General features: G+C 42.9%; 1 protein-coding gene across 4 annotated transcripts in view; it reads left to right on the top strand.

The window, feature by feature from the left end:
• The window catches only part of LRFN2 (leucine rich repeat and fibronectin type III domain containing 2), a 264966-nt gene that overhangs the window by 140321 nt on the left and 103164 nt on the right, over nucleotides 1–21481 (top strand). Inside the window, exon 2 of one of the 4 annotated variants that reach the window (XM_081186408.1) lies at nucleotides 16783–16864. The exons of the other annotated variants lie outside the window; for them this stretch is intronic. The gene's annotated coding sequence lies outside the window, so the exon portion shown is untranslated. The remainder of the gene's footprint in view (nucleotides 1–16782; nucleotides 16865–21481) is intronic. 4 annotated transcript variants of the gene reach the window in all.

Raw genomic sequence — 21481 nt, 5'->3', positions numbered from 1 at the left:
AGATAGATAGATAGATAGATGATAGATAGATAGATAGATAGATAGATAGATAGTTTTAATCAATTGCATTCCTTGTGCACTGGGGCTTACTTCTGAGTAATGCCTAGCAGAAATGTGCTGACATCTTTTAAATATATCCCCAAATGGTCCTTTGATCCTTGCTCCCCCCCCCCTTCCCATATCTATGCGCGCACACACATGATTTTATCACCGCTGGATTACATCTCAGTTTTAAATGATGAGTCATTTCTCACACACTCAATAGGGAGTTGTGGCCAATCACAGCTTTCTGATGAGCGTACCTGTGTGAAGCACATATTTGCAAACAATTTTTCTTCACATTAACATTTCTCATGTCTGATAGGGGTGTGTAAAGGGGGAAAACGCCTCATAAGTCTCTTCTGTTGTTCTCCCTACACTCGGTCATGTCTGTTGTGTTCTTCATTCATTTCCATTATGTTCATTTCATTACATTCATTCTGGGCTGGTTTTTGTTTTGTCTTGTTTTAGTTCCGATTTCTCCCCCCCCCTTTTATTTTGTCACCTCCAGCAGCAGTGAGTTACAGCAGCTGCCTGTTGGCTGCTGCCATTTTATTTTCCGACAATGTACCAGATGCCAGTTGTCACCACACACACACACACACACACAAACAAGACAGCTCCTGCTATTTTATCATGGAATGCACTGGAACGGCACAACATCTGGACATTCCTGGAAAATGAAATGGAATAAAACAAGAAATCTAGAAAACAGGGAAGGGGAAACTTTTTTTTAGTCTTAAGACCTCCCTTCCTTTCTGAGCAACATTCCAGGGACCACATGCCAGTGGTGGGTGGGGCCAGAGGCAAAAGTGGGTGGAGCAACAAATGTGGGTTGCACCTTTTATAGTAGGCTAGTTCTACACACCGTAGCATGCTCCTTTATATTATCCATTCATCCAGGCCAGCAAGAGTTTCAGGGCACATTCCAGTAGGAGAGAACTCAAGAAGATACTAAGCAGGTTCAAGGGTGTGACCTTGGGGTTGAAGGATTATTAGTGGGAGGAGCATGGTCAAGGGAGACTACAGAAGGCCAGGGTCCTGATGTGACTGGGGAGGTTACCCACCTGTGCTGTATAAGAGGATCTGGCCACCAAATCAGCTGCTGCCATTGGAGAAATGGAAGCCCTTTCCTGAATGAGTGACTCATGGAATAAGAAGAATAAACCCATTTGGCCCTCTGGTATTCATTGCATTTGTGCCATGATGAGTGAAAGTTGAACCTAATGGGCCCAGTACAGGGGCGCGGGTGGCACTGTGGTCTGAACCACTGAGCCTCTTGGGCTTGCTGACCAGTTCGAAAGCATGCCAGTGCAAGCAGATAAATAGGTACTGCTGTGGCGGGAAGGTAAATGGAGTTTCTGTGCGCTCTGGTTTCCATCACAGTGTTCTGTTGTGCCAGAAGCGGTTTAGTCATACTGGCAACATGACCCAGAAAGCTATCTGTGGACAAACGCCTGCTCCCTCAGCCTGAAGCATGATGAGTGCTGCAACCCCATAGTCGCCTTTGACTGGGCTTAACCATCCAGGGGTCCTTTACCTTTACCTTTTTACCTAATTGCTAGATGCACCTTCAGAGCATCTCAGGTATGCATCTAAAATGTAATGTGTGGAATGACCCATAGAACCTCCAGATCCCCTCTCAGAAGCAAATGCTCACTGCCATTGCCTACTTCACAGCTGTAAGACTGCAGGGTGCTTTTTCTCCTTCACCTCCTGTCCTTTTGTGGGACGAAGAAGGCTGATTAAAAAGGTATTTGAGCTAAACAGGCGGTAGGACTTCAGTTTTTTGGAAATGAGCAGTCAGTAAGCCAAGGGCAGCTGGAGACCTTGCCTGCAAAGCAGAATAACCACTGGCACCAGGAAAGGCAAGCAGAGTGATCAGAGCTCAAGCAAACTGCAAAAGTGAGAAGGTCAAAGGAAAAGGAATGGGTGGGAAGGACTGTGAAGAAGGAGCTTTGTGACACTCATAGACCAGCACACTCTTTGCTAGTGTCAAACATGAGTTTTCTGCTCGGAAAGGCATAATGTTGATTGAATGCATAATGCATGTTTATTCTCTGTGCATTTCTGACAGCACTTCGAATTACCACATCTCTGGACTTACTGACCTTCACGCCACATTATAAAGCATATCTGATTAGCGAGAAGTTTTATTTGGAGTGTGTTAATTGAGTGGTTTTGTTGGCCAACCAAAGTGATTAGAAAGCTATTTTCTTATTTATTTGCATTAGTTAAAATTGATTTGACACATAATTGGTGGCGGTGTTTATACTGCTCCTTCTGCTAAATGTTCTTATGGATTGATCAATAGGTATGTGTTACTACAAAACCTTGGTGGTGATAATGGGGGAGGCAATAAAGGACTTGACAGTAAACAAATGAGATTCTGCTAATTCTGTCGAGTTCTTTATTCGTGTAGGCAAGTGTTGATCTCTTGGGATACCTTAAAACAATGAACACGGGATCCTGACTGTGTATGGAAGACATAATAACAGGGATGGGGAACCTTTCTCAGTTTGAGGTTTTTGAGATTCCTTCTGAGGGCCACATGCCAGTGGGAAGGGATAAAGTAAAAAATGGGTAAAGTATTACCTGTGCACAGTAGGTTAGTTTCTGCGCGCGCGCACACACACACACACACACACACACACCCGTGTATCCACCATCCAGACAGGCAAGAGGCATCAGAATTCAAGGAGACATTCTGGCCAGGCAAAAACACTTGGGGGGGGGGGAGGACAGGGACTTTAAGGGTTTGGCTGGGATAGAGGAAATTTGACCTAGGGAGAGTTCTAAGGTCCAGAGAAAGATGGTTTGGATGGCCACATTCAGCCCCTGTGACTTAGGTTCCCCATCTGTGAAGATCCACGAATGAAAAATGTGTATTTGTTTGGGAGCCAGTTTCCTGTGTCATCCATGGACCCAGAGCTAAGTCTTATTCACAACTGTTACCAATGCCTTCTTTTGGAAACCTAGCAAAGGTGTGTGAGAGAGAGAGACACCGAAAAGCATATCAGAAATTGAAGAACAGAGGAACAATGGAACCATGGATCTTAGGGGCTAGCCCAATACATTTTGCTGCCTGAGGCATCTCCCTAGGCAGCCCTATTGGGCTGCAGCTGAAGCTAACCTCATTCAGTACCGGCAACAAGACATCTGAGGATAAAAACAGGCTAGTTGTGGGGGTGCAAGACAGGGAGCAGGATACACACAGCACTGCCCTACAATGGAAAGATATAGCCAGAGGGCTTAGAAGAAACTGCTAAAGAGGCTGCCCCCAGCTTTTGACACTTGAAGTGGTTTTCTCACTCTGCCTAATGATAGGACTGGGCCTGATAGATTCCATCAATCACCCATCCATTTTCAAATTGTCCACATCAGGATTCCTTACACAGACTGCCTTTTCTAATGAAAGCAAGCCCCTCTCTGGATCAGGAGATAAAGCCCTGTTCTATGAAGTCCAGCAGCATAACGCTGCTGCAGTCAGTTTATTCCATTTATATCACATCTCTTTTTCCTAATGGTAGAACTCAAGGCAAAATACAGGAAGTTATTGACCAACAATAGTCCTGCTTAGTTTCAGCACAGTTGCTGCTTTGTGTGTCTTCAGACCTTGCCCCAAGACCATTTTAATCATGCAGCAGAAAAATGAGCAAAAACTCTCCCTCTAGAAACAATTATTCTATCCCTCCCTTGAATCCGGTGCTTATCTATAGGCCATGATGATTGTGCATTCTTTGTATGCATTTTTTTAAACACACTCAGGGTCCTGCTGTTTCCTCCAAGAATGCTGAAAGGCGCTTTTGCTAGCAAACAGGCACCTTCTGTTTTGTCATCTGGTGACAACACAAGAAATCTGCAGGATACCTTTAGGGGACCACAAATGTCCAAATGAGGAAAACGATTAGGAACAAGAATTGCCCTTGTAAGCCTGGGAGCTACGAGTGTGTTCAGGGGAAGCAAAGCCATTTTTACGGGGGGGGGGGGAATCAGATTATGTTCCACCCTCTTTGGAAACAGAGGTTAAATGAGCACAAGAATCTCTCTTAGTGGCTCGTTGCATTAAAGATAACAAAATGTAAATAAAAGTAAATGTGAACACAGTAGAGTGTTGTGAAAGGACAAATGTTTATTGTAATTTATGTGGTAGGGCATTTCCTCCACACAGAAAACGGGGGCGGGGGGGATAAAGGGCAGGGCAGAACAAGATATTCCGCTGCCTGAGGCAGGCCACTCTGCTGTCCTGCATGCTGCCTCCATTTACTGGCTTCTTCCTTCTTGTGTTTCCCTCTCCCACCCAGGGCCGTCTTACCCATAGGCGCTAGGGGTGTGGGGCACCCAGGCACCAGGCTCTCGGGGTGCCACACTGAGAGTCCAGGGCCCAAGAGTTGAGTCCGGGGAAGAGCCCGCCCATCGGTTGGAGGCTCTTCTGCTGTGGGAGGCTCCGAGCCGCGAGTTCGGGGGCAACTGAGCCAGCAAGATGCTGAGGCGGCCAGCCGGCTCCGCCCTCCTGCGTGCTTGGGCCTGGGCAACCTGGGGGGGGGGCACTGGGCGGATCTTTCCACCCCGGCACCGCATATGCTTAAGACAGCCCTTCTCCCACCCCCACACTCCACACGACATAACCTTTTGTTATTGATGACAAAGAGAACTTACGGTTCTTTCGTAAAGGATGCTGGAGAAGATGGGTGTTTGCCTTGATCTTGCAAGGCTCTTTTTATGCTCTTGCTGCAACTCTGTCCAGTTATGTGTAAGTATACTTCTACTCAGAAGTCTCATTGAGTTGATGCTAAGGTAAATGGGTATAAGATGGGTATAGGATTGCATGATTTTATTGCATATCTTTCCCCTAAATACCTGGCTTTCTCGCCTCTTCCTCTGTTTTCTCCCTTGGGTCAAATAATAGATGGTGATTGCTTCTACCTCCAGTATTCTGCCAAACACTATGCACATCAATAGTGATAGGCAATAAAAAGATTTTATCTATCCATCTATCTCCATTCATCTTTTTCCATGGTAGCTTTTTAGTCCTGGGAATCATGCACAGGATTATTCTGTTTAACTCAATGAATATTATGTCACTTGTTTTCAAATTTGTTGTTTGCTGAGTTATTGAGATAGGTCAGGCTACGAGTCTAAATAAATTCACCCTTGTCATATTTATTAATGGGGAGTGGAGAAAGCTTTTTGTGGCGGGTACCTTGCAGGGTAATTGTTTTTCCCATTCCTCGTCCTTGTCAGTCAGACAATGCTATCTCCTTCAGAGTTTGCAAGATGCTACCCAGAAGTGCTGCCTTTGAAATCCTCCACATGAAAATAAAATCCACGCTCTTTTTAAAATGTCTGTTTAATTCCTATCAAAGGGCTATCTTATGGTTTTAAAGCACCAGATGGTGTCCATCAAAAAAGAAAGGACGAGGAGCATATTCAGATTATTTCACTATGTTGAAGGAGATGTAAAGTGAGAGATTCTGCAGAGCTTGGAATATCACACTTTGGGCCAGTCTAGCTACTGCCTTCCTTATGGTGCAGAAAAGAAAACATGTTTTTCGTGCTTCAGTGATGTGGTTTGAGAAGCGTTTTTTAAAAACAAACAAACAAAAAACCTTCTCCTTGCAGTTTGATGATGCGGCTATCATATGCTATGTTTTAAACTGTGCACAGACGGGGAACCTCAGGCTGAGGGGCCAAATATGGCTCTTCCAGCCTCTATCAGGCCCTCAAGACTAGGCCACACCCCATTCTCCATTCCACAGGCCACACCCCTCACTGGTCCTTTGCTTGGCTGCAGTGTGCCCTTGAGCCATCCTATTGTCTCTTGCTTGCCTGGATGAGGAAGTGAGTGTCTGGAAACCCCTGTCCTTGGCATAGCTTGGAAGCTGTAGAAAGGTAAACATCACATCCATTGCTCTGCCTATCTCTCCCCCCCCCCTTGTCTGCCTCCCGCCTATCAGAAAATACATCCCCCGGCATAAAGGAATATGGTGCTAGCTGCGCAACAGGTTCCCCACCCAGTCTTAGAGAGGAATAGTCTGGTAATTGTGATGGCATTTGAAGGAGCTCCTTGCCCTGTGTCAAATAGACTTGAATTTGGCAGGAGTACAAATCAGCAGTAAAATGGCATGATTCTCCTGCCCCCAAATATTTTCTGTTGAATTGAAAAGTGCCCCCCTTTTGGTGGCGGTTAGGAATTGCTTGCAACAAGTTTGCCTGATCAGTTCTATTGCCCAGCTGTGCTCTCTGGGATGTATGAAATGTTAGAGGAGGGGTAGTACCCCTGGTGTGGATACTTTATACTCCTTCTAGGGTAGTTTGTCCATCTTTGGTCCCAACCCTGCACTCAGCTCTCACCTGTAGCTCCTAGAAGCTGTTAGCAGGTGACAGCAGCCAACCCCTGGGAATTGCTTCGGCTGGCTGGCTGACTAAACCAGAGGGTAGCCAGTGGGTCTCAGATTCTCAGTGTATTAGGGGCTTCCCCTGCATGTGAAGACAGATTCTGGCAGGTTGAGTGAATAAGACCAATAGTGGGTCCAACTGTCAGGAAGGCAGTTTCTTCATGTGGAGTAGAGGGAAGTGAGGGGCAGATGGGGCTCATCAACCTGGGAAAGTAGCCCATCTAGGAGAAGGAAAGTTCTGGTCCTAAACCTTTGCTGCGTTGCAGTGTATCTCCAAAGGAGTAAACACTACACAAATCCAGAGTGGAGTCCCTAAGGCAGTTGGATGGCACCTTGTATGCCTTCTTCTGTCAATACTGCAGTGAGGCTGAGAGGAGGGGTCTTGTGGTCTGGGTAGCCAGGATCTCAATATGTACTGCCCATCCCAGGGAGGTCACCTTGGTGCTGCTAATGCAGCTATTTGACCACCCCTGGAGGTACACTCCATTGTCTCTCAAGACAGACGGATGCCAACAACATAGTTCTCTATCTTACCTGACATCCCTTTCCTTGAATGACATCATCATGTAACCAAGTCTATGTGTTGTGATGTCATCAGCCTCTTCATTGCATGGTCCATGAATGTCTAGATTCACCCATGCAATAATCCAGGCAGTATTGTCCTCGCTCAAATGGCTTTTTGTTTGTTTGTTTTTACAAATACACCTTAATCTGGAAGCTCCTTTAGATGCCTATTTTTAGCTGTGAGTGAGGTAGTAATGATTTAAGTAAATAAAACTGCCCAGGCCTGGCTTAGGGAGGTCAGTGGTGAATCTTCCTCCTTTTTTTTTTGCCTGCCAGAGAGTTGGAGACTAGTGAACTAGCTCTTGCCTTGCTTGTTTGACTACCGGTAATTAAAATTCTGAACTACACACCTGTAAAGAGCAGCAAGGAACCTGACAGAAAGATGCCACTGCTTGAGTTGCTAAGAAATGGGCTCAGCCTATAGCAGCTTCCAGTGATAAAAAGCTTATATAGATCCATACTAGCAGTAAAAACAGGAACAATAAACTTGCAAGCCCTGGGGAATAAACTCATCCTCCTGGTGCCAAAAGTGACAACAAAGTGTCAAAGTGTGCCTGGGAAAAGCACGCCTCCCTTGGGGTGCCACTACTGAAAAGGCTTTGTCTCTGAATCTCTCTTGGATATGGGCTTCTGATGCAGCTTCTTAGGAAAAGGACGATTTCATAGCCAGCAGATAGCTATCTCCCAATTTGTATAGGTAAAACCAACAACATGTTGCAATGCATCCTAAAATGAATTGGAAATCCATGCAGGGTTGATGTTTTGAGTGTCTCTACCAAAAATGTTGTTGGTGCAGCGTAAAGAAAGCGGTACCGTATTTTTCCGTCTATAAGACATCCCCATCTATAAGACGCTCCCTATTTTGGGGGACTCAGATTTAAGAAAATAGGGGGGGGGGAGATATATCCGTGTATAAGATGCCTCCTAATTTTTTACATTATTTTTTAGTCTTATACACAGGAAAATATGGTAATTCTGGTCTATGTTATGAATGCGTGTGGCTCACAGACCACTGTTCTTTTGCCTAACCCCTCCCCACCATGCATATTTATCTTCCTTTGTGATTCATTTATTACGGTACTTGCTGATGACTGCAGCTTCCTTCTGTGCTTCCTTTCCTTCCACTGCCCCAATTCCATTTGCTACATAATGCCACTATTTAAGGCCAGGAAGGCTGTTTAATGAGGAGGTAATCTGGTGCCTTCAACGGGAAGCAACAAATTACTCAGCCTTACCATTTACCCAGCCAGCAAACAGAGTGTCAAATAAAATAGCACTGCACTTTGCCCTAAATAACTTTTTTAAAAAACCACCTGCCTAGATATTTATCATTCTGCTACTCAGCTGACCCTGTGTTGTTTTGAGAAAGGAGATATCTCATTCTGAGCATAACTTATTACAAACAATGTCAGCATCACATTTAGAGTGTCGCTGCAAAGGGAAAAGTGGCAGCTGAAAATGGCAATGTGACTTTCCATATTTATTTCTCCCTGTGACTTCCAGAGCAATTTTGCTCCATGGGTATATAAGTCACCGGATGATACTTCCCCATGTGCACACACTTTCTGGCACCTCTGCAAGCTCAGCTGTGGTGAGGGAGATCATGCTGGGATCTCTTTGCCCTTTAGTTCAACTCTAGTAAAGGCAAAAAAATGCAAATTTAATATCTGCAGCTGGATTTTAGCTGACAGTTTTCATTGTTGCAAAAAAAAAAAGAGCAAATCCAGATTCCTACTTATTTTTCTGTCTCTGCACACTCAACGGGAGTAAAATATTTCTGTGTAGGTCAGCCGAAGGCAGTACTTGGATGGAGCGAACTCGGGGAGATATGCAGAGAATGCATGTATAATACAGCACTTTCTCGAGCACTTTCTCTTTTTTATGTTGTTTAAAGTAATTAAATCAAGAGAGCTTTCATCGGCACTGCTGTAGGTGCCACTTTGTTTCGGTTGCTGAGATGTAAATGGGCTCCTTGAGTAGGTAGCCTGTGCGTCTATGTTTTGAATTGCAGTCAGGTAGGCAGCGTTTCGGGAATAATGACATCAGCACTCTGAAGTATGTGATCAATGTGACCTGCATTGCTGGAGAATCTAAGCCCCCTCACTGAATGTGGAATGACATGCTGATCCAGAGAGCAGCCCTGTTATGGAGGTAACCGGAACCACATTTTACAGACTGGGTATATCAATGCAGGGGACGTGGGTGGCGCTGTGGTCTAAACCACTGAGCCTAGGGCTTGCCAATCAAAAGGTTGACGGTTCAAATCCCCACGACGGGGTGAGCTCCCATTGCTCTGTCCCAGCTCCTGCCATCCTAGCAGTTCGAAAGCACTCTAAAAAAGGTGGAAGTAGATTAATAGGTACCGCTCCAGCGGGAAGGTAAGTGGCGTTTCTGTGCACTGCTCTGGTGTCGGTGTTCCGTTGCACCAGAAGCAGCTTAGTCATGCTGGCCACATGACCTGGAAAAAACTTTCTGCAGACAAACACCGGCTCCCTTGGCCTGTAAAGTGAGATGAGCACCGCAACCCCAGAGTTGTTCTCTACTGGACTTAACTGTCAGGGGTACCTTTTGATATCAATGCAGAGAGAGCAGTGCTTCTCCCCAGTTTGCTTTTGAGCTTCCTGATCTCATGGAACCCCAAATTCGTACTATTGATCTACAACATCACAATCCACATAGTGAATTAGCAAGACTGGCAGAATTCTAGCAGTAACTGCAAAAGGGATGTCTGCCATCTAATCAATATCCCTAACCGCTGTTTGCCAGCTGCAGAGTGTGGTTGCTGGTTTTTGTGACAAGCAGTTGAAATTCCCAAAGGGCATCTCCTTATGTATTGTTCAGATCATGGGAGCCAGAGCAGCACATCAGCATAATATTTTGTCATTATTTTGGTAGATAGTTGAAAGTGATGAAAAGTGGGTCTTAATTTAAGATACCCATGCATATGAAACAGATTAGTTGCACAGTTCTTCTTATATTGATATCTGAAAATAAATGTATATTAAGGCTCCCTATTAAATCACACGTAAGTTGGGATGGGCAAATCTACCAATTTTGTTTTCTCATTTTTCCAGTCTTATATTCAGCCCTCTACATTTACATATCAGTTTGTAATTCCTTTATTAGTTTTTTAAAAGGTCCTAATGAAAATTCACCTGCACTTTAGTGTTAATTTCTCCCAGCAAACAGATTTTTCTTTGCGCTTTTGCCTAATATACATATTTCCCAAAATATACAAAATAAAGTGTCTCTCTAGAATGGCGGTGCTCCCAATTAAGTCTTACCCCCTGTCCCTATTAATCTGCATCACTCCTGCGTTTTGTAATCTGAGCTTGTACCCTCTGTGCTTTCTGTTCTAACACTCTCTGAGCAATCTGTGTCTTTGGGGAAGGGGGTTGAATGCTGTCCAGAGATTGTGAATCTGTTAACCCTCTCTCTTCTAGTGTTTCTTCTGCTAGCTGTTTCCCATCCAGTATTTCCCAGCTTCTGCCTTCTGAACTATGCCCCTCTGCAAACCACTGTTCTACCTCTATACTGCCCTCCTACTCCTCGTAAGATTCAGGATTGGGGGGCAGGCAGTGGGCCCCAACATTCCATAACTAATTTATGCAAACTTGACCAAGAATGGAAATAGAATAACCCATATATCCCTAGCCCAGGCCAACGTTTATAGTTTTGATTTCATTGACAGATATACACCTGAGAACTCCAGGTATAGGGTGGTATAATAATAATAATAATAATAATAATAATAATAATAATAATACACCCAAGTCACAGTATGCCTCAGCATTTTATCACTATTCTAATTAGCTGGATGTACTCATCATCATTTTATAGACTTTCATGTGAAGTACGGAACAATTCCAATTATTTTGTCCTGACAGAAATCGAGGTCTCTCTTGGTTGCTCACTCTGTTATTAGTACTCATCAGGGCTAGAAGTCCTTTCCTTTTGTCACAGGACAGAAGGGATATAAGACTATGAGATATATTGCATGAAATGCTAGCCTTCACAGACTACATTTGGTTTGACCACCTTACTGCAGCTTTCTGATTTGTAGAAATAACAGCCTCTGTAATTTCAGGAGCAATACAAAATGCGCTAGCAGTAGATGTTTTTCTCCATCACTCCTAGAGCCATGAGCTGTGGATGGTTAACTCAATCACCAAGGAATGAGGTTATCATAAATAGTAGCGGTGAGATTTTATGACTCTAAAATATTTCTGAAATGACTTTCACCCATTACATTCAGGAGCAAATGGAATACAGAATGGTGTGGCGTAAGAGCTTTCTTGACACTCACGCGCCAAATGAGACAGATCCTTTTTCTCTGCTACTCAGTTGCAGATGCCCAATTCACACTTTCTAAAACAATACATGAACCGAAACACAGCCATCCTTCAAAATCTGCAATGCAGTTCTCCATCCAAATCATCTGTGGGGAAAATACATATGCTGCGGTGGAAAATGCATAAAAATGTACATAACAGTGGATATAATTTACAAAAAAAAGCAATATACTTGGCAGAATTGCACCTAAACGTGTATATTAGGAAATTCACACTAAAATGCTCGTGAATTTTCATGAGGATTTTAAAATAAATTAAAAGCCCACAAAGTGCTGTAGTAATGTGCAAAACTAAACCAAAGATTAGAAAAAAGAGAGAAATTGACAGAAACTGAAATCTACAGATTTGCCAGCCCCTATCTGCAGAGGGCACACTCATCAAATCCAGCACCAAACATTCACCCAAGTTACATGATCGCCAAGGGGAAATGTTAGAAGTTACAATCCGTATTAATTTTAAATATACATCATAGCAAAACAAGAACAACAACAAGAAGAAGCTCTTTTTAAAACATTTTGGTTCCAGTTTTTCCACCAGTTGCATGACCATCTTATGAAAATTTCTCCTACCTAGTCCGTATTTCCAGGTCTTTCTGTTTAAGTAGTTATTTTGGACTTCAACAGAGTGACTGAATACATATTATGACAACCCCACATGTGATTGTGTACTAAGCAAGTGAGTTTAAGTCTGGTAAAGGACAGACTTCTTGGTGTACTGGAGATGGATTTGGGGAGGAATGAAGAATCAGAGAGAAAAGAGCATACACAGACATCAAATCTCGGCACAGATTTAAGCATGCTTATGCTACCTGAAGTCCATGGTTTTTGGTGTGCTTTACTCTATATTGGATTATGGCAAGAGTGTGTCCACAGCTCTTCTGCTTGGCCCCTGTTTGCAGGTATCTGACAGGAATCTGGTGGGCCACTGTGAGAACAGGTCGCCATTGGTCTGATCCAGCAGTCTCTTCTTATGCTCTTATGTGTCTGTATACGTCGCAAAAGCACACATCATTACATCTTTGGCTACGTAATCTTAAACATCAGGCATTTTCAGTCAGGAATCTAAAATAGTAGCTGCTCCTATGCACATTGTGTCAACAGTGTGAGGTAGAAAATGGCATCCTCTCTGGAACCTTCTGACCAACCCAACCCACTTCATTTCACTTAATAGCTAGCCCAGCGCAGGTGGAGTGGAGCTAGCGAGGAGGAGAAATGACTGAGCTGTCATTTCATTTGTCTATCATGAAAAATCCAGGAAAAAATCAACAAATGGAAACACTTAGTTCAGGCCAAGATACTGTCCAAAATGGTACTACTTCCTGCAGTTGCATTGCTAATCAGCCCTATAGATGACATTCATTTCTATTTCGTTTTGTGTTCTTGGCATTGACTAGGTTCCCAAGGTGATGTAGCCCCCCCCCCCAAAAAAAACCTGTACAATAGAAACTTTTCATTGCCATAGCTGTCAAGGTTTCCCTTTTTAAAAGGGAATTCCCTTATTCCGAATAATATTCCTCGCAAGAAAAGGGAAAAGTTGACAGCTATGTTCATTGCATATTAACTTTTCTGTCCTTCCCAAGATATCTTAGCAGTGTGTTTCAGAGTGACTTTACATGCTCCCAGGAATGTAACATTCCTATTTTCACACTGCAACAGCAATTTAATGACCAGAAGCACGACACACTTACATACCTGGTGTATGCAGGTCCTTTATTGTTATGCCCAGTATCATGTCATCTCACTACAAAGGCTGAAAGTGAGAAGCTTGAGTGAGAGACTCTTTTCAGCAGAGGTTGAGCTGACAACAGATTTCACAACTTTTTTTTCATTTCTGCCATGAAGGGTTTTCTCTAGACTGACTACCTGGAGATACCTACATAATGCATAAGTGCTGAACTTTCTAGAGCCAGTGTCTGCATGCATTGAAAAAACTTTTGTGCAAGCAATTGAGAAAAGGGAAAAACAGCTTTTGTCAGAGTCAGGCTGGAGGAAATGGCACACATATGCAGAAGGGTTTTTATTTATTTTTTGGAAACTCAGTGACTATCCGAGGCACTCTGAATTTTCTATAGATAGCCATGGGGGTAGAGTAGCAGACATATTCATGGAAATAAAGAAACAAAAGCTATACATCCTTATGTGGCGTATTTTATAGGAATGGCTGTTGAATCTGATTAACTTAGTGTGAAAGGAAATGAGGACAGCTGTAGTATATCCAGGGTTATTGTGCTAAAACATTTCAGATAGGAAAGGGTATGATCATATTTGCTTAATTGTTTTTTAACAATGCATGTACAATGAATTTAATAAATCAAATAGAAACCTACCTTTTTCAAAATATTTATTTTCTCTTTTTTACATTTCCCTTTAAAGTAGTTTATAAAATAGGTTGGTTGATACCTAACAGTCATATTCTTAGTAGAGCCACTGAAATCAATGGGTAAGTCCATTCATTTCAATGGATCCACTCTGAGTATGACTAATATTAGACTTCATCTGCTGTTTTAACTGTTGCAGGTAGGTGATGCTATTGGTGAGAGTGTAGCAGCGGAGGTTGGGAATAAATCTTGTAGAACTACAACTTGTAAATCTTAAAAATTGACTATTTGTAACAAAAACATGTTCAAATGAAATGCCCGGTGTTCTAATAATAATAATAATAATAATAATAATAATAATAATAATAATAAATGTTATTTATACCCTGCCCTCCCCAGCCAAGACCAGGCTCAGGGCGGCTAACATCAGTTATAAAAACAATTAAAATACAACTTAAAAACAGAATTAAAATACAACTTAAAATGCAGCCTCATTTCAGTGGAAGCCCAGATCAAAAACCGGGGGGAGAAACTGCTTTGTAAACCACTTTGAGGTTTGTTTGTTTTATAATCAAGCAGTTACAAATTTTATGAAATAAAATCAATTATATGTGTGTTTATTATCATACCATTTTGTGCCAAAATATATTCAAAAAATGTATTTAAATACAAATATGCCTTTAAATATGTATTTAGAATCATAGAATCATAGAGTTGGAAGAGACCACAAGGGCCATCGAGTCCAACCCCCTGCCAAGCAGGAAACACCATCAGAGCACTCCTGACATATGGTTGTCAAGCCTCTGCTTAAAGACCTCCAAAGTAGGAGACTCCACCACACTCCTTGGCAGCAAATTCCACTGTCAAACAGCTCTTACTGTCAGGAAGTTCTTCCTAATGTTTAGGTGGAATCTTCTTTCTTGTAGTTTGGATCCATTGCTCTGTGTCCGCTTCTCTGGAGCAGCGGAAAACAACCTTTCTCCCTCCTCTATGTGACATCCTTTTATATATTTGAACATGGCTATCATATCACCCCTTAACCTCCTCTTCTCCAGGCTAAACATGCCCAGCTCCCTTAGCCGTTCCTCATAAGGCATTGTTTCCAGGCCTTTGACCATTTTGGTTGCCCTCCTCTGGACACGTTCCAGTTTGTCAGTGTCCTTCTTGAACTGTGGTGCCCAGAACTGGACACAGTACTCCAGGTGAGGTCTGACCAGAGCAGAATACAGTGGCACTATTACTTCCCTTGATCTAGATGCTATACTCCTATTGATGCAGCCCAGAACTGCACTGGCTTTTTTAGCTGCTGCGTCACACTGTTGGCTCATGTCAAGTTTGTGGTCAACCAAGACTCCTAGATCCTTTTCACATGTACTGCTCTCAAGCCAGGTGTCACCCATCTTGTATTTGTGCCTCTCATTTTTTTGGCCCAAGTGCAATACTTTACATTTCTCCCTGTTAAAATTCATCTTGTTTGTTTTGGCCCAGTTCTCTAATCTGTCAAGGTCGTTTTGAAGTGTGATCCTGTCCTCTGGGGTGTTAGCCACCCCTCCCAGTTTGGTGTCATCTGCAAATTTGATCAGGATGCCCTTGAGTCCATCATCCAAGTCGTTGATAAAGATGTTGAATAAGACCGGGCCCAAGACAGAACCCTGTGGCACCCCACTAGTCACTCTTCTCCAGGATGAAGAGGAACCATTGATGAGCACCCTTTGGGTTCGGTCAGTCAGCCAGTTACAAATCCACTGAGTGGTAGCATAGTCAAGACCGCATTTTACCAGCTTCTTTACAAGAATATCATGGGGCACCTTGTCAAATGCCTTGCTGAAATCAAGGTAGGCTACATCCACTGCGTTCCCTTCATCTACCAGGCTTGCAATTCTGTCAAAAAACGAGATCAGGTTAGTCTGACATGACTTATTTTTTTAACAACTTTTGACACAGCAGTCACATTCAGGGGCACATTGCCTTTAGCAGTGGATATACAACACAGTCATCATGTCCAGCATCCCTCAGTCACCAACTATGGAAAACACACAAGCAGAAGAAGAGGGCAACATCCCTCTCCCCCTGCTGTTCCCCCAGGAACTGGTATGGAGGTTGCATTTAGCAGTGGCGTAGCGTGGGGGGTGCAGGGGGGGCCGGCCGCACCGGGCGCAACATCTGGGGGTTAGGGTTAGGGGGCGCAAATCACGGGTTAGGGGGCGCAAATCCACTGGTTAGGGGGTGCAAATTACTTGCCTTGCCCCGGGTGCTGACAACCCACGCTACGCCACTGGCATTTAGCCACCATGACTAGCAGCCATTGATTGTCTTCTCCTCCAATAATTCATCTAAGCCTTCCATGTTGGTGGCCATTACTGCCACCTGTGTGAGCAAGTTTCAAAGTTTAACTATGTACTGCATGATTAAGTACTTCCTTCTATCTGTTCTGAATCTTCTAACATTCAGTTTCAAGAGTTCATGGATTTTTTAAAAAAAAAATTGATATTTTATTGTGTTTTAATATTCTGTTGGGAGCCACCCAGAGTGGCTGGGGCAACCCAGTCAGATGGGCAACGTTAATAATAATAATAATAATAATAATAATAATAATAATAATAATAATAATAATAATAATAATATTTTCACAAGTTCTAGTATTATGAGAGAAACTTTTCTCTGTCCACTTTCTCTATGCCATGCAGACTTTTATAGACTTCTGTCATGTTGCCTCTTACTTCCCTTTTCTCTAATCTAAAAAATCCCAAATTCTTCAACCTTTCCTCACAGGGGAACTTCCTCTCCTCTTGGCCTAGATCTATGCCCTTTCTCTCTCATCAGTGTATAAAGAAGATTCATTCAAAGCAAACTAAGCTGCCCTTGTGCCTCTTCTTTAGATGGTCTCTCGCCTCATACATCTGATTCCATCTGTCTTTTTAATTATTACACTGAGGGAAACCGTGAACAGGTTTTTAAATGTTCATGCTCTGTTGCATAAATTGTACATCCTGCATACTAGTAAATAACATCTTGCATTATTGTCTGATAAATAAAACATTTTTAAGCTATATGATTTTGGCCCCTAGAGAAGAGTAACAAGCTGCTTTAATATTTACTATCTTCTTTTCAGGCCTTCTTCAGAATTAGATTTGGAAGAATTTATGAACGTAAACACTGTGAAAACCACGCACCATGTCCATTGTGCTAACTTGGTAGCTATCTGTCTCTTTATCTCTCCATAGTCCATCAAGTTTATTTAGGGCGACGTGTAAGAAGGTCTTGTCTTTGTTGCATACAAAGTGCAGTTTTAATATTATGACAGGCAATAATTTCTCTTGTAAAGAAATTGAATCATCTTCATATTTGACATTAAGCAACATAGTGTTTGTTACAAGCCAAGCAATGCATGAGATTCCAGGGGTCTTGGCCTTGTCTCTTAGTGGAAATCAAGGAGCATCAGAGACTTAAAGTTTATTCACATATATACAATCTGAGTGTAGGTGGAGGGAGTGCAGAAGTTACAGCATTGCCATCTCTAGAGGGGTTCTCCCTGCTTCTCTCATGGCTTCACAGCCAGCTTGAATCTAGAGCAGCCAGCCATGTTCTCCAGTCTTTGGGTTGCCAGCTCTTCAGCCAGCAGCCAATATGGTTCTGGCCTTTCTTCTCCTCCTTTCCAGCAAACCCTTGCTCCAAGCAACTCCTCTTATCCACCTGCTATCCCACCTGGCAGGCATATTTTTCCTCTCAGCACATCCTGCCCCCTTCCTGTCACCTCAGCAACCCCTATTTTGCCCAGACACAAAACACTTTCTTTGACGTGTATTTACCTGACTTTTGTTTCATAATGGCCTACATTCAACCAGCCCAGCCAGGCTGGTTTGCATGGGCTACACCCAGGAGAACTGCTGCAGACTGCAATTTCCCTTCAGTATATCAAATATTAACTAGATTCTGACATTCATTAATTTATTGGGTTATGGCGGGGCTCCCCCCAAAAAATCTGTCTGAGTCAGACCATTGGTCCATCTTGCTCAGTATTGTCTAAGGCAGGAGTGGATTTTGCTGGAGCCTAGCCCCCCTCAAACTCAGGGGCTGTTTCATTTGCAAGCGCGATGAGTTATCTTCAATTTTCTTAGTGTTTTGATATTTTTGCTTTTCTTTTTCTTTGCTTCTGGTTTTTGTTTTTGTGACTTCTTGCTGGTTACTGGGTGATTCATATCTGCTGGTTCGGGTAGGTTGTACATTTGGTCAGTGTCATTTGGCTCTGTGCCTCTTTCTTGAGGTGTAAAATTTTCCACTAGAGTCAGAAGTAGCCCATTTGTTATCGTTAGAATTTTTTTCACGCTGGAGAGGTCCGTGCATATCAAGTGGAACTGATCCTGAAGATAACCATCTCCTCTGTTTGAGTACATCTGGAAGTAACCAGTTGGCTTTGAAAGTTTTTTTTCAAGCTCAGAAGGTGGCCTCTGGGTCGTCATATCAGTTATATTTGCCTTATAGGATTTCTCAGCTAAGGCCAGTTCTTGAGCCAGGCTTGTTGGGTAGTTAATATTTTCAAAATCTTGTTGGAGCACTTTAAGATGAGTTGACCAATCCAGAACAGTGGAAGGAGGAGGAATGGCCTCATCTAGAATTAACTCATTCAGCTCCCTCTTACTCTCCTCCTTTTGGGGGCTGTTTCGACAGGTGAGCAGGGTACCAGGAGACCCATTTCTCCTTTTGTAGCAACCTGCACTACAAAGGAAAAACTGAGCCAAGCCAAGCCTAGCTTGACATGAGGCTTGACACTTTCTGTAGAGGGTGGCTGCACTGTTGAGCTCCTTGACAGTGTGGTGTGGTGGTTAGAGTGTCAGTCTAGGACCTGGGAGAGCATGTTCAAATGCCTGCTCAGCTATGAAGTTCACAGGGTTGTTGTGGGGATTAAATGAGGACAAAGGGGATCCATGTACACCATCTTGAGCCTTTTGAAGAAAAAGGAGGGATATAAATGCAGTCAATCAACTCAGTAGCACAGCTAATCCTGGCAATGTTGAAGTCCGTTCCTATCATCTGACAGTCACTGACTTCAAACTCTGCTTTCTGCCAGGATCAGCTGAGCTACGGAAGTACCTGTAGCACAGCCAGTCCCGGGTGACTTGCTCTAACCATCTGTCTGCTGATTGGCAGTAGCAGCAAACCTCCCTGGCTGATGCCCAATCAAGAGCAAACTTTAAGGATGCCAGCTGTGCACCGGCAGCCATGTCTCTACTTGGCCCTCACCTGATGCCACATTTGATGAGGCAAGTGATCCTAGCTTTGTGGAAACGGCCTCATGGGAGCTGTGCTGAGCTAAATAGTCCCCCCTAAAGAGCCCAGAAGGGACGCATGTGGCACTGTGGTCTAAAGCACAGAGCCTAGGGCTTGCTGATCAAAAGGTCGGCAGTTCAAATCCCTGAGCTCCCATTGCTTGGTCCCAGCTCCTGCCAACCTAGCAGTTCGAAAGCACGTCAAAAGTGCAAGTAGATAAATAGGTACCGCTCTGGTGGGAAGGTAAATGGCGTTTCCATGCACTGCTCTGGTTTGCCAGAAGCTGATTAGTCATGCTGGCCACATGAGCGCCGCAACCCCAGAGTCGTCCGCAACTGGACCTAACTGTAAAGGCTCCCTTTACCATTAAAGAGCCCAGAGGTTCCCCATGCCTGGCTTACAGGGACTGACATTAGTTATCCAGAGTGTCAGAGAGGGTGCCAGATAACCCCAGACTGATCTGGAGATGACAGTAATTGACCCTGGAATTTTTTGGCATGCAAAGCAGGTACATTAGCGCCGAGCCATGTTCCTTCCCAAGCAAGTGAGATGGCTTGTATTTGATCATATGTAGGCCACTGAAGAAGAATCTTCCTTGCAGGCAAGTTCCTTTGTATGGAAGAAACAGGCTAATGGATGAATAATATATTTACCTCAACAGATTGATAATGAGGAAATCAAATCCTTCCAGGTAATGCAGCAGAAAATCAGTCAATCCCTGTTTCCTGGCAGTCGCTGCTGCTTATTCGAACCTAATGCTTCCTGGCTTTAGTGATGCTGGAGGAACTAATTCTCTAAGGGAAATTTAATTTGTATCTGTTTATACTATTTATGATGCTTTTTGTCTTTTGAATGGGAATATCAACCATGTCTCTATAGTGCAAAGGTGAAGTGGAGGTCATGCATGAGGATTGCAAGCAACCGCTATCCCGTTTAGTAGAGAAAGAGGCTTGAGGAGTTTCTTCTCTCTCCCAGATTCATAATACTAGAACTCCGGGAGATCCGATGAAGTTGATTTGTTGGAAGAGTCGAGGGAGTCAAAAGGAAATAATTATTCACACGGTACATTGTTCAGTTACGTAATTCGCTCCCACAAGAGGTATGGGTAGTCACCAACATGGATGACTTTAAAATAAAATACTAGCCATGATTGTACTGTTGTGGCTCCACAGTCAGAGGCAGCATGCTTCTGAATACCAGTTGCTGGGAATTACAAGTGGGGAGAGAGCTGATTCATGCAGTTCCCTTTTGGGCATTTCCGTGTGTGTGTGTGTGTGTGTGTGTGTGTGTTAGATGAAATTTCAAAAAACAACAACATACAAAATATTTTCTCATTTTATTCAGTGTTTTGGACTTCCATCAACCACATCTGAAGATTTTTCAATCTTTATCACTTAATCTGCATTTCATTAAGCTCACTATTACTTTTAAAAGTCCTTCACTAATAGTTCTCTTCATACTTTTCTCTGCAATATTTCACATAGTCCTCCTTACAAAACTTCTTGCAATCCTACTAGTGTAATCTGTTGATAACAATTGCTTTTCAGATAGCTCACATATTTACTCCAGTCCTCTGAGAATCTGTGATCCCACAGGTTTCGAATCCTTCCTGTCATCTTGTCTAATTCTGCATAGTCCATTAATTCTGTCTGCCATTCCTCTTTCATCGATAATTCTTCTTGTTTCCATTTCTGTGCCAATAGTACTCCTGCTGCCGTTATTGCATATAAAAACAGTTTATTATCCTGTCTATTAATATCCTCCCCTACAATGCCAAGTAGAAATGCTTCTGTTTTTTTTTAAATAAATGTATATTTTAACATTTTTTTCATCACATTATATATCATTTCCCAGAAGCTTTTCACTTTCTTACATTCCCACCACATGTGATAAAAAGATCCTTCTTTTTATTTACATTTCCAACATTTGTTACTTGTTTTATACATTTTAGCTAATTTCACTGGTGTAATATACCATCTGTACATCATTTTCATCACATTTTCTTTCAAAGCATTGCATGCAGTAAATTTTAATCCTTCCTTCCACAGTCTTTCCCACTCTTTTAGCTGTATGTTATATCCAAAATTCTTGGTCTCCTTTTGGGCATTTCCTACAGGCTAATGGTTGGCCATTGTGAGAACAGAGTGCTGGACTAGATGGATCTTTGGACTGATCCAGAAGTCTCTTCCTTATTGCTTACAATTTCCCATCTACTATTTTTATGCATTCCAAGTTCCAGAAGCTGCTATGCACTTTGACATATCCCTGTATTCTTTCTCCATGTTTTCCTATGATGAGCACAGGGGGAGAGAGGGAAGTGGGTACAGCTTCATTTCAGTGATAGGAAGCTGCTTACCTATCTTAGGAGGGTCAATTGTCCACAGGTTCCTTCTCATTGGCACTTATCTGTTTAATGATGCCACCCAGAGAAAGAATGGATTGGATCTAGACTTAGTCAACTGCAATTAGTTCCCCTTGAAATCAGCAGCATTGAAGTTGAATTGCAACTAATATTATACATTGATTTCGGTGGGACGTAAGTG

Source organism: Podarcis bocagei, assembly GCF_964188305.1.
Source record: "Podarcis bocagei genome assembly, chromosome: 3".
Taxonomy (NCBI): Eukaryota; Metazoa; Chordata; class Lepidosauria; order Squamata; family Lacertidae; genus Podarcis; species Podarcis bocagei.
This window is presented reverse-complemented; position numbering and strand designations above follow the sequence as displayed.